Here is a 14539-nt window from a genome sequence, read left to right as displayed (position 1 = left end):
GTCCGCTCTGGGGAAATGGCCATTGAAGAATCTGTAAGCAGAATGTTCCCATAAATCCCCCTTCCCGGAGCTCACCTTATTTTCCTTCACCAGGTCACTTTCCTAAAATTTAGTTTTCTTTCTTGGTATGTCTCTATGTCATTAAAGATGGCTCTTCCGGGAGCAGGGATTATATGCGCAGGTTGGGGGTGGTGGTGGGGGACTCTCTGACTCTAGACCAACAGCTGGGGAACCTGCATGGGGCCTAGCTAGACCCTCTGCATGTGGGCCACAGTTGTGTAGCTTGGTCTGTTGGGGGGTGGTGAGGGCCTGGCAGTGGGACCAGGATCTATCCCTGGTGTATCAACTGGATTTTTGGAGCCCATACCCTTCGGTGGGAGGCCATGCTCAGCCTTGACAGGGCTGGGGGGCGGGGGTCTTGCTGCCAGGCTTTGTTGACTCCCCATGGGAGGCCTTACCCTTTCTGATGAGTGGAGAGGGGATGGGTTAAGGAAGAGGTGGGGGAATCGGGAAGAGGAGGGCAGGAAACTGCTGCTGTTATGTAAAATTAATAAAAACAATTTTTTTAAAGATGCCTCTTCTGCCAGATATAGCCTTGCACACATAAGCCTGCTTCTTTATCTCTTGTCCATTTGTGTCCCCTAAAAACCCATGTGATAAAGAACTGGACCCTAGTGTAGCACTGCTGGGAGGTGATGGAACCTTTAAGAAGTGAGGCTGTGTAAGGAGGTCACTGAGGGCATAGGTCACTGGGAACTTAGGTCACCTGGGGCTTGCCTTGAAGAGGAGTACAGGACCTTGGCCCATTCATCTTTTTTGTTTTCAACTTGTGATGATGAGGTAAAAAGTGGTGCTCTGCCACCTGCATCCACCACGGGGTGCTCCCTTGCTACAAGTCCAGAGCCAAAGAACCAACCAACCATGGCCTGGAACTGATAAAACTATGACCAAATCAAACTTTCATCTGTAACTGTTGGCTTATCGTAGGAATTTGCTGGATAATGGAAAGCTACCTAACACAGTGTGTCTCCTATGCAAATTATAAGGGCCGAGTCAAAAAACCAACCAACCAAACAAACAAACAAAAACCATTTCTCTTCTTCCCAGTCTGGGATTCTTTGTCAACACAATGTTCTCATCATAGTCCTTCTAGGGTCTGGTGTCCTTTCTGTGTGCTCCGGTCCACACCCACGCTCGCCTTCTCTTCCCCAGTCAGAATTCTTTAGCCTGTTTTTTTTGTTTTGCTTTTTTTTCTCAATTTTTTTTATTTGAATTAGAAAGAAGGTTGTTTTACAGCAATCCCAGTTCCCTCTGCTTCCCCTCCTCCCCTGCCCCCCCAACACCCTACCTATCCCAAACCCTTTCTGCTCCCCAGGGAGGGGGAGGCCTTCCATAGTGGGGTCTTCAGAGTCTGTCATATCCTTTGGGATAGGGCCTAGGCCCTCCCACTTGTGTCTGGGCTGAGGGAGTACCCTTCTATGTGGGATGGGCTCCCAAAGTCCATTCCTATGGTAGTTATAAGTACTGATCCACTATAAGAGGCCCCATAGATTTTCGAGGTCTCCTCACCGACATAGCCTGGTTTATTTTTATCCTCAGAGTACAATCTTGACCTCTCGTTTTATTTATTTACCCTGTGTAAATGCTCAGATACAGCAACTTTAGAGAAGAAAGCTTGCTTTCAGTGCACAGTTCAAAGCACAGTCCATGGTGCCGGAGAAGTTGGTGCAGGAGCTCTAAGCCGGCGGGGACTCACATCTGCAGCCAGCAGTGGAGAACAAAGAATGCCTGTGCTAGGTACCCTCCTTCTCATTCCGTGTAGGTAAGGTCACCCTGTGAATGGTTCCATCCACATTTGAGGGTGGGTTTTCCTACCTCAACCCAATTAAAATCCGTCACAGACATGCCCACAGGCTAGTCTAGTCTAGACAATCCCTCATTGTGACTCGCTCCCTAGGTAATTCGGATTCTGCCAAATTGGCAATTGCAATTTACCATTACACCCCGAATATACCTGAAGTAATAAATTTGAGTAGGAGAGCCACACCCTAATCTGATCTTTGCCAAAGGCCCTAAAATTTTTGAAAGTTGCAATAGACTTTAAAGAAAACACCCCAGAAGTTCAGAAATAGTTGGCCTTCCTGTGTCCTGAAGCTCGGAACCACTGGGCTCACTTCAGCTTCTTTGTTCATAAGTGGTTGCTTCTTTGCAGAGCTAACCTCAACTGGCCTGTAGTAAATCCTCAAAGAAGAAGAAAAGGCAAACTCCCATTCTCACATGAAGGTCTTGCCACCCACTTCCCTTGGATCCTAGCCGATCGTCTTGCAAATCAAGTCTTAACAAACATACCACTATGTATACAAGCATCACTGGTTTCCAGCCTGCACTATTTAGATTGCCACTGTTACACTGTTGCCAAAGGGTAGCAAAGAGAATGCTACCCTAAATATGGCACTTTGGCTTCAGAATTATTTTAAACTGAAAACTCAAGCTTGAGAAGAAGCAGATATAATCAGCATTCTGTCCTCTATCATTTGCCTAAAACATAAATGTCACAAGGGTTTTCTCTATCCCACCTGTTCTGGTTTGTTTTCCCTGATGCTGTGATAAACACCATACCGAAGCAACTTGGAGATGAATGGAATTTTCTCAATCATCAGGAGAAACCAACACAGGAGCTCAAGGCTGCAGCTTAAGAAGAAACCATGGAGGAGCACTGTTTACCCACTGCTTCCAGCCTATGTTCAGCTACCTTTTTTATACAGTACAGGCCCATCTGCCTAGGGATGGTACCACCCACAGTGGGCTGGGCTGCTACATCAATTAGCAATCAAGAAAATGCCTCCTAGATATGCCCACAGCCTAATGAAATCAATTCCTTACTTAAGGTTCCATCTTCCCAAGTGGGTCAAGTTGACACACGAGATTGGCTTCCACACCTCCTTATGAAGAACAGAAGTTAAGGACCACAAACAACTCCAAACACTTATCATCTCAGAATGTGGGTGATCTGTATGGCAAATCTCTTGGGGCTACATTCTATCTTCAGTTAGCTTCTGGGTGCATTTACCTTCCCATAACTACTGCCCTGAAGACTCAGTCCCTCTCCTTTGTTTAGTCTTTTCTCACTCTCTAAATGTACTATATGAATATGCATAATCACAGGTCAATTAAATTCATTCCTCAATAGAAAGTTATATAAGCCCAAATTCTAACCACTCAGTTGATTCCCTGAGTACCACATTATCAGCCTGGTGTACAGTTAGGAGTTTCTTTGAGTTTATCTTTTATTAATCTCTCTTTTGCCAGTCTAATTTACAGGGCCTCAAGCACAGAACCTAAGAATACAGAGAAAACTTTTTCTTCTATTACTTCAAATAATCTATAATTAAATGACTGTAGACCTCAAATAAGAGGGCTGAAGAATAATGAAGACCATTTCCATCACAAAGCAATCACTGTTGCCCAGGAATTCTACCCAACCTGGCTATGCTTGGAGCTGGATTCCACAGTGTTCTAATATCAGAACTTAGTTGTTACCTGCTTAATAGAGCTGAGTCATAGATGTAAGTTGGTTCCATCGTCATCTAAGGAGGGGAAAAAGGAAGCCTGGTGTCTTAGTTAGGTTTCCATTGCTGTAAAGAGACACCATGCCCATGACAACTCTTACAAAGAAAACATTTAACTGAGGGTAGCTTGCTTACAGTTTCAGAGGTTCAGACCACTATCACCATGACAGAGAGCATGGCGGCATGCAGGCAGACATGGTGCTGGCGCTAAGAGTTCTACATCTTGCAGGCAACAGGAAGTCGACTGTCAAAGTGACTGAAGCTTGAGAAAAGAGACTTCAAAACTAGCACCCACAGTGACACACTTCCTCCAACAAGGTCATACCTCCTAATAGTGCCACTCCATTTGGGGCCATTTGCCTTCAAACCACCACACCCCTCTTCTATTTGAATCCCACTGGTAAAGCCTTAGTTACAGTGAAGGAGTTCTGCTGCACTTGATGGAATGAGAGGCTGTATACAAGAGGAAAATTTTCCATTCAAAGTGTTTTCCTCTGAGGTGTAGACCAGACTTCCTACGTGTACATAAAGGTTATCCAGACTGATTCCTCAGCTTCCCTTCCACAGAGGGCAGAGCTCTGTTGAGTCCAGCCGTAGCACTTGGTGGAAGCAACCAACTGTCATCAAGAAGCTTGAACCCTGCCGCATCAAACATGTCAGCAATTAGCAAATTATGTTGTAGAAGGTGGCATGGCCTAGCTCAGTCCTGCCACCCAGGGCCATGGTGATGTTTGGGCCCAAGCTGCAGCAGAGGGCCATGTCTGGGTGTGTGACCCTATCACAGCCACTGGGCTGTCACCTGGGGCCATGTTGCAGTCCAGGAACCACATTGCCACTGGGTCCATGCCAGTCTGAGAGACCTGCATTGCTACCTGGGGCCATAGTGACATCTGGACCGAAACTGATGCTGATGGCCATGTCTGAGTCTGTGGTTCTACTGCAACTGAGATCTGTGTTGATGTCCATTGACCATGTGATGAGCCATGTATTGAAGTATGAAGGTAACTATGCTGAGCCTACTCTGTCCCTCAATGGCCCTGGGATAGAGAGCCCAATGACTCTGCAAGAGAGAGCTGGTCCTGCTTCTCGTAGGAGAGCTTCCCCCCCCCACTACACCCCCATCCTCACCCCCCCATCCCATCTCCCCACTCTAGCACTTGGGAAAGCTGGTCCCCGCCCCCTGACCGCTGGCAGGGAAGAGCTGGCTCCACCCCTCACCTGAAGGGGGGTGGTTCTAGCAGGCCAGAAGGACCAACACAACTACCACCCAGGCCCATATCCAGGGCTTTGAGTTGACCCACCCTAACATCTACTCCATTGATGACCTACAGGAGCACATGAAGGGACTGGTCCTGTGAAACCATAGCTGCAGGATCTCCATGGCTGGGGCAGCCTTAGGATATCTGAGAGGAATTTCAGAGAGAGTCCAGTGATGATGGTATACCAGAAGCTAGAGGCCTTTAACCTCACCAATACTTTACACAATGGACATTTGCAAGTAAAGCTGTTTGGACAAAAGGGAATGTTGGATGATACACAGCAGCTTTCAATGCCACTGAGACAAAGGAAGGGGTGATGGAGGGGCAGGAAAGATAAAGGAAGGAAGTGTTTTGTTTGTTTGTTTGTTTGTGGGTTTTTTGTTTTTTGTTTGTTTTTTAATTAATATTTTTATTTGTATTTTTATTTATTTTTAAATTTTCCCTTTGGGAAGGACACTACAAGGGTGAAGGAAAAATATAGAGGGACTGGTAAATGACTGGGTTTCGAGTACATGATGTGAAATTTCCAAAGAATCAATAAAAATTGTTTTAAAAGGGTGAGGGCTTTCTTCATGCATATGTTATTTTAAAAAAATAATCAAAATTAATATGATACTAAAAAAAGAATGTGGCATGGGAAATCCCATTACTGTCCTTCTGTGTATAAGTCTATGAGACTTGTCTGCAAGGGCCTTGAGGTTACCAAAGGAAAGGCTGGAGTCTCCCACTACTCACTTGGAATAGGTCTCTCCCAAGGTTCTGCTTCTTTTTCCTGACAACTCATGACTCCTCTATTTGCAACAAAAAAGGGCTCCTAAAACCATGGTCTGCAGATGGAAGTTTCTGCCCTGCCTGTCCTGCAGCCATTCAGTTCCAAATAATATACAGAGGCTTATATTGATTATAAACTGTTTAGCCTATTGCTCAGTCTTATTACTACCTAGCTCTTGCAACTTAAATTAACCCATAATTCTTATCTATGTTTAGCCACGTGGATTTGTACCTTTTCTTAGTAAGATATACTCATCTTGCTTCCTCTGTGTCTGCCTTTCAGAATTTTATGAAAGCAAAATGAATGACAAATCTTTACAGCATACAAGAGTATTATCCCACAGCAATGCTCCCTAGAGAGTTAAATTTCCCAGGGAATCCTATACTAGGGAAGAAAAAAGCTAAAGCCCTGGGGTCAAAAGAGGAGCTTAGTTCAGGAACAGATTGCTCAAAGTTCTGAGAGTTTTACTCACAGGTACATCACCAAGTGCATGTGACTTATCTCTTGTTACATCATTTCTATGGCATTGCAGCATTGCTCTAGAAAGTAGGAGACTTCCCCTAGTTTGGTCAAGCTGTAAAAAAAAATCAATTTTCTTCTAGCAGTTTCTATGTCTTAATTGCTTTGAAACACAGAGAAACTAAAGCATGAGTATATGCCCCAAGTTCCCACTTACAACAGCAGGGTGGACCTGGAGTGTCCTTCAGCAAGCCAAAACAGTCCAAAGACAAGCCGCTTTTCTCCCTTGTCTTGCTAAATACCTTTGGGTACCCAGGGAAGACATGATTACTCATGTGCCTCCCTTCTGGACTCCTTGCCAATGAATGCAACAGTGCAGCTATACTGGGCATGCTTCTTAGCAATTTATTCCCAGCCTGTTTTATTTAAATACTAGAGGAAAACAGAGCTTATGGATGCTTGGAGGACATGAACTACCTAGGAAAACAGCATTTGGATTATGTCAAATACTAGGGGAAGCTAGATGACCCTTCCCCATGCCACAGCCTTAGAATGGGAAAAAAATGAAAGCTTTTGTGTTGGTCAGATTTCCATTACTACAACAAAATATCTGAGGTAACCAGACTAAAACAGATAAAAGGTTTATACAGATCACCATTTTCAAGTTTGCTTCTCTTTTTAAAACTCAGACCATAAACTGTTAGCAGCATGCACCCTGACCTGATGAGCCATCTCACCAGCCTCATCTCACAGCTCTACAGTTTCCATCCATGGTTATTTAATGCTGTGGTTTGGGGGCGTAGATACACCCAGTATCTCATGGCAGAAGTAAATGGCATTAAAATCCTGTTCACATACCTCACAGAGGCCAGAAAACAGTCAGAGAGAGGAGAGAGGGCTGGGTTTTCAGTATCACCTTGAAGGACCTCCTGTTAATAACTTTTTCTAACTGGGCTCTAGCTCCTAAAGGCTCCACCACCCTTTGATAACACCAAGTCTGGAGACCAAACCTTCAACAAATGGTTCCCTTTGGGAACACTTAAAATCCAAGCTGCAGCATGTTTCACACACACAGCACATGCTGACATCTGAAAACAGCAGCATGTGATTGCAGCTTTGCTATTCAAAACACCAGCAAGCTTCTTAGGATGTGCATTATCAGTCCTACTTTCAAACAGGCTTTTTGGAATGTAGTCAATTTGAGATTTCAAGTTCACTTTCCCCTGCAGAGTATCGTCAGGTTTCTCCTCTTCCACTGAGGCCCATTCTTCCCTGGTGGTGACCTACAAGCCTAGGAAAGACTTTATGTTGTTCTTGTACCTAAAGAGCATCTTGTCATTCTGATTCAAGAAGACCCCGGGAGTGATGGTTGTTCACCAGGAGTGATGGTTGTTCATCTATTGGCTAGGGAGCCTTATCCCTCTTTCTGCCCAGAGTGTAGTTCATAGGGAATGACAAAGTCTTATTTTAAATTCTGAATCAGTCTGGTTAATTTCTACCAAAGTGGTGACTGCTAATCATATCTCTTTGCAAATCTTTCTGGCCGATGGAGACATCAAACACTCACCATTCCCTCAACATCATATTCTATGAGCCACCTGAGCCATCTGCTCAAACTCATTTCTGGAAACTGAGTAAATGAGAGAAGAGTATCTTTTGCTTGGAAAGTAGAGCATGAATATGCAATTGACACACTCATCATAACATTTCATTGTAAAGAATTGAGTGAGACAGAAGACACAGAACCCCAGACAACAAGCAGATAACAAACGGGAGAAATGGAACAGATGGACAGAGGCATTCTCGTGACTTTTCGCCATTTGTCTCCACTCCATGTCATTCTGAAAATCGGAGCTCAGTCATGGAACATGAATGTAGCACATAAAGCCCTTTTTTTTTTTTTTTTTTTTTTTTGCCAGAACCTGTTGGGTTCTACTCTAAGTCTCTGGACTACCCAGTCTCTGGTTCCTGGCCATCCAGGCAATTTGAGGCATGGGCTCCCTCTTGAGGCATGAGACTCAAGTTAAATCAGACATTGATTGGCCACTCCCTCAAGTTCTGTGCCACCATTGCCCCAGCACACCTTGCAGCTGGGACAGACTGTAGGTCAAAGGTTTTGTGACTGGGTTTGTGTCCATGTTTCTTTTCAGTAGCCTGCAGAGTTCCTTCCCTCACCAAAGAGACTAGAGCATAGAGGTGAAGGCTCCATGCAGGCACCTGATCGACCTCTCTAAATTCAATGAGCTGTGTGGCTGTTGTCCTCAGCAATGGGACTCCACTCCCCACTCCCACCCGCACCCACACTGTCAGTTTTCAGAAGGATACCCTCTGTTATAGCATCAGCCTAGGTCGTTTGGACATCTCCATGGGACCGTCTCAGTCAACAACTTTACCAAAAGCAACACTGGCCCACCACTGGAAACCTTGCCTGTCTAAAATATTGGCATGTTCAGACTCTGTATCCTCCATTGCTAAGGGGTCCTCACTAGGGTCACCTTCACAAATTACAGGAAGTTTCCACTGCACTAGATTGCCACATGGCTTTCCAATGCCCTCTCCCAATTCCAGCCATCTGTCTTGGTACTTATTCCCTCCATTTCCCTCCCTACCTGATCTTTCCTGCTCCTGTCTACACCTGGCCCCAGTCAACTCACAAAATCTATTCTATTTCCCCTTCCCAGAGAGATCTATACAACCCCTCCCCTCAGAGCTCTCCTCTCTGCCTAACCTCTCTGTGGCTTATAGTTTAATTATCATTTACTTAATAGTTAATATCGACTTACAAGTGAATATACACCATATTTGTCTTTGGGTTCAACCTATTTGGTATTCTGTAACCTTTTTGTACCTTTATAGGCATTTCCTTATTTAGGTTAGGAAATTTTTCTTCTATGATTTTGTTGAAAATATTTTCTGTGCCTTTGATCTAGGATTCCTCTCCTTCTATTCCTAATATTTTTTTGGTTTGCTCTTTTCATAGTGTCCCAGATTCCCTGGATATTTTGTGTCAGGAACTTTTAGATTTAACATTTTGTTTCACTGATATATATCCAGTTCTTCTATCTTATCTTCAACACCTGAGATTCTCCCATCTCTTGTATTCTGTTGATAAAGCTTGCCTCTAGTTCCTATTCACATCCCTAAATTTTTCATTTTCTGTATTCCCTCAGTTTGTGGAGTTTTTTTTATTGTTTCTATTTCCATTTCCAGGATTTGGGTACTTTTATTCATTTCCTTCAACTGTTTGTTTTTCCTTCTCTTTTTTGAAGATATTTATTCATTTTCTCCAGTTGTTTGTTTGTGTTTTCCTGGATTTCTCTAAGGGATTAATTCACTTCCTCTTTAAGGACCTCTATCATCTTCATATACTTGACTTTAATATCTTTTATTTGTACTTCAACTATGCTGGAATATTCAGAGTCTTTTGTGTTAGGTTGACTGGACTCTGTTGATGTTGCACTGGCTGTTATTGATTGTATTCTTATGCTAGTGTTCAGGTATCTGAATTTGGGCTAATTATAGGTCTGGGTACTGATTACTGGGTTGATTTTGTTGGGTGGGTGTTTTGTTCCTTAGTTTCTGTTTCCTTTCTGGATTGTCACAGGGTGTGTTGGCTATGTATTGAATGTTTCACAGGCCTACTTGGCCAGTATGTTTATCTACTGGGGAACATCTACTGGCATTGGAGGCTGAGGAAAGGAGAGGCCAAGGAGGAGTAGTCTGTGGGATACACAGGCAGAGAGGATAAGGGGAAAGGGAAGCTGCAGCTGGTATTCTATTGTAGTGCTAGGGATGACCCTGAGGTTTTGGCGGGGAGAGACAGAGAGAGTAGAGAAAGATCTCAGGCAGCCTATCTGGTCTCTCCAACATCATTTTTTTTTAAAAAAAAAAAAAGGGGGGGTTTTCTTAACCAAAAGTGAATATGCTACAGAGAAACATTTCAAGTTTCAGTTGAAGGTTAAGAAATAAATTTTATCAGAAGCTATTTACTCTATAACGCAGACTCATTAACAGAATCCTATTTGGAGCTGGCGAGATGGCTCAGCTGTTAAGAGCACTTGTTGCTATTGCAGAGGACCAAGGTTTTGGAAACCAGCACCCACATGATAGGACCCAACCATCCACAACTCCAATTCCAGAGGATCCAACACTCCCTTTCCACCTTTGAGGGCACTAGGAGGGCAAATACAAGTTATAGATGTATGCAGTCAAACCACCCATATACACTAAATAAATAAATAAATAAACCTAAGGAAAAATTTTAAAATAAAATTATACTTTGTTTTAACCAAAGGCTACAAATTTCTAAGAAGTGGATCTGGGGGTTTATATTAGCCAACACACTGTTTACCTAGCATGTGGGAAACCCTGGGTTTTCTCTCTGTGGCAGGGAAAAATTTAAAGGGAAATTTTGTAAGCTTTCTGAGAACAGTAAATCTGTCTGTCTGTTGCCAGATCTGGTATCTGTCCCAAGTGAGACAGACGGTTGTCTGTATATTTAATGAATCAATAATACCTTCACCCTGTGCTTGTAAAACTGGAGCTCTAACCATCATGTCTAGCTAACCCAGGTCTCCCTACCCCCTTTGATTTTTAAAATCAGTTTTACAGCATAACTCCTGCTGACCCGGATCTCACTTTATAGAGTCTGGGCTGGCCTCAATGTCTTGGCAGTCTGTCTGCCTCAGCTTCCAAGGGCTGGAATTACAGGTAGTACCACACCCGGTTCTAAGCCCACATCTTTGCTTTTCAATCAACTGGGAGAAAGCACATTCATCCCTTCGAGGTTTAGAAAGATGATATATCTGTGTGCAGAGTGCTCAGTTTTCATCTGCTGTGCTCACAGGGACCAGATGGCCGCCTCCTCTCTAGCACTCCTATCCTGAGGAGGACAGCATGTGAAGCTGGCGACATTTGATGAGTTCTTCAGAATTCTGAAGTTAAGGCCCTCTGTTCACTTTCCTTTTTTTTTTTTTAAACATGAATACTCTATATATGGCTCCTAAGATGAACAATTATATAATTGGGGAACCTTAGAGGCAAAGAACACTCACCACGTTTTCCAGGGGTGTCTTAAGATATTTCCAGAGAGCTATCAGTACCAACAAATGGCATTTTAGGCCTCCTACACACACTAGAGAAAGGAAGCCTCATTCCCCTCACGATTAGAGCCTGCAGTCTCTCATCTTGAGAAAATATATCACACCTAAGAGTGAAGAGAAGTGAGCAGAGTGAAGCCAGGCATCTCAATTCCCACATGCTGCCCCCCTTGGTACCCCTAGTGTCAGGCTAGCTTGGCTCTTAAAGTGTGGAGTTACTTGGGTCAAACCCTCACGGCTCAAGTTAGAATTCCCAGGTTCTTACAAACCATCCCATCATTTTCAGCTCAATGTCAAGACTAGAGGCAACACATGACTTTAATAATTTACCAAGCCATAAAAAGATCAGTAGTCGAATTCCTGCTGAGCCTGCTCCACCTCTGTGGGTATCTGGTTGGAGGCCATGCGGGAGTCCTCAGTGTCTCCTCATCATGTCCACCTCAACAGTTTGAAGTTTTGAACTTCTGTCACTGTGCAAACTTATCTAGATGATAAGTAAAATTTTAAATAGTCTCTTTATTCACTTTAAAAAAAGACTCTGTATAGTAAGTCATAAAGGACCCCAAGGTGGTGTTTGGTGAGCCATGCTGCTCTATTCAGTATATAGTTAAGTTTCTACAAGGAAGTGTGTGTGTGTGTGTGTGTGTGTGTGTGTGTGTGTGTGTGTACACTCACAATGTTTTATTTTGTCCTTTCCATCTTACCTAGAAAATCTATGTCTTATATGAAATAGATATGTCTGTTTATCACAATATAAGCTCTGAACAATTTTAAATGGCATTGTGGAGTTGTACAGCAGTGAAAACAGATAAAAACATAAGAGTTCTTCTATAAAAATCATGCAATAACTTCATAGTTAATTTTACATCCATTCTTCACATCCATCACCTACATGCCCTCTAGAGAAAATGAATGTGGCTTCATCCATTCATCACTCAGAAACCATTTTCAGCTCCTGCTGTGTCCTATACACACCCCAACAGCAGAGGGTCATTTCTTTTTGTTTTCTTTCTCTCCGTTTTTTATTTAAATTAGAAACAAGATTATTTTACATGTTAATCTCAGTTCCCTCTACCTCCCCTCCTCCATGACCCCCCAACTAACACCCTACCTATCCCATACCCTTTCTGCTCCCCAGGGAGGGTGAGGGCTTCCATAGGGAGTCTTCAGAGTCTGTTATGTCCTTTGGATTAGGGCCTAGGCCCTCCCCTGTGAGTCTAGTCTGAGAGAGTATCTCTATGTGTAGAATGGGCTCCCAAAGTCTATTCCTATGCTAGGGATAAGTACTGATCTACTACAAGGGGCCCCATAGATTTCTGAGATCTCCTCACTGACACCCACCTTCATGGGGTATGAGTCAGTCCCATGCTGGTTTCCCAGCTATCAGTCTGGGAACCAAGAGTTCCCCCTTGTTCAGGTCAGCTGTTTCTGTGGGTTTCATCAGCCTGGTCTGGACCCCTTTGCTCATCACTCCTCCTTCTCTGCAATTGGATTCCAGTTCAGTTTAGTGTTTAGCTGTGTGTGTCTTCTTCCACTTCCACCAGCTGCTGGGTGAAGACGATAGGAAGGCATACAAGTCAGTCATCAATCTCATTATCAGGTGAGGGAATTCCAGGTAGCCTCTCCTCTGTTGTTTAGATTGTTAGTTGGTGTCATCTTTGTAGCTCTCCAGACATTTCCCTAGTGCCTGATTTCTCTTTAAACCTATAATTGCTCCCTGTATTATGGTATCTCTTACCTTGCTCTCCTCTATTCTTCCCCCAACTCAAACTTCCTGTTCCCTCATGTCCTCCTCACCCCTTCTCATTCTCCTAGCTTTGTCTCTCTTAGACTCCTCCTTGTTTCCTAGCTTCTCTGGCGGTTGGATTGTGGGCTGGTAATCCTTTGCTCTATGTGTAAAATCCATGTGAGTGAGTACATACCCTGTTTGTCTTTTTGTGACTGGTTTACCTTGCTCAGAATGGTTTCTTCGAGTTCCATCCATTTGCCTGCGAATTTCAAGATTCCATTGTTTTGTTGTTTTGTTTTGTCTTTCTGCTGAGTAGTACTCCATTATGTAAATGTACCACATTTTCTCTATCCATTCTTCAGTTGAGGGACATCTAAGTTGCTTCCAGGTTCTGGTTATTACAAATAATGCTGCTATGAACATAGTTGAGCAGATGCCCTTGTTGTAGGAATGTGCTTCTTTTGGGTATATGCCTAAAAGTGGAATTGTTGGATTTTGTAGTAGACTAATTCCCATTTTCCTGAGGAGTTGCCATACAGATTTCCAAAGTGGCTGTACAAGTTGGCACTCCCACCAGCAGTGGAGAAGTGTTCCCCTTTCTCCACATCCTGTCCAGCACAAACTGACATTGGTGTTTATTTTAGCCATTCTGACAGGAATAAGATTGAATCTCAGAGTTGTTTTCATTTGCATTTCCCTGATGGCTAACATTGTTGAACACTTTCTTATGTGTCTTTCAGCCATTTTAGATTCCTCTATTGAGAAATGTCTATTTGGTTCTGTACTCCACTTTTTAATTGTATTATTTGGTGTTTTGGAAACTAGCTTCTTGAGTTCTTTGTAGCCCTACAATATACAGATGATAAATGCACTGAGAAAGAAATCAGGGAAACAACACCCTTTACAATTGCCACAAACAACATAAAATACCTTGGGATAACACTAACCAAAAAAGTGAAAGACCTGTATCATAAGAATTTTGAGTCTTTAAAGAAAGAAATTAAAGAAGATACCAGAAAATGGGAGGATCTCTTATGTTCTTGGATAGGTAGGATCAACATAGTAAAAATGGCAATTTTGCCAAAAGCAATCTACAGATTCAATGCAATCCCCATCAAAGTCCCAGCACAATTCTTCACAGACATTGAAAGAATAATTCTCAACTTTATATGAAAAAACAAAAGACCCAGGATATCTAAAACAACCCTGTACAATAAAGGAACTTCTGGGGGCATCACCATCCCTGACTATAGTCCTGAAAACAGCTTGGTATTGACACAAAAATAGACAGGTAGACCAATGGAATCGAGTTGAAAGCCCTGATATTAACCCACACACCTATGAACACCTAATTTCTGACAAAGAAGCTAAAGTTATACAATGGAATAAAGAAAGTATCTTCAACAAATGGTGCTGGCATAACTGGATGCTGGCATGTAGAAGACTACAGATAGATCCATGCCTATAGCCATGCACAAAACTTAAGTCCAAATGGATCGACAACCTCAACATAAATCCAGCCACACTGAACCTATTAGAAGAGAAAGTGGGAAATACTCTTGAATAAATTGGTACAGGAGACCGCTTTCTGAACATTACACCAGTAGCACATACACTGAGATTGACAATTAATAAATGGGACCTCCTGAAAC

The sequence above is a fragment of the Cricetulus griseus genome (assembly GCF_003668045.3).
Source record: "Cricetulus griseus strain 17A/GY chromosome 1 unlocalized genomic scaffold, alternate assembly CriGri-PICRH-1.0 chr1_0, whole genome shotgun sequence".
Lineage (NCBI taxonomy): Eukaryota > Metazoa > Chordata > Mammalia > Rodentia > Cricetidae > Cricetulus > Cricetulus griseus.
Note: the sequence above shows the minus strand (reverse complement) of the source record.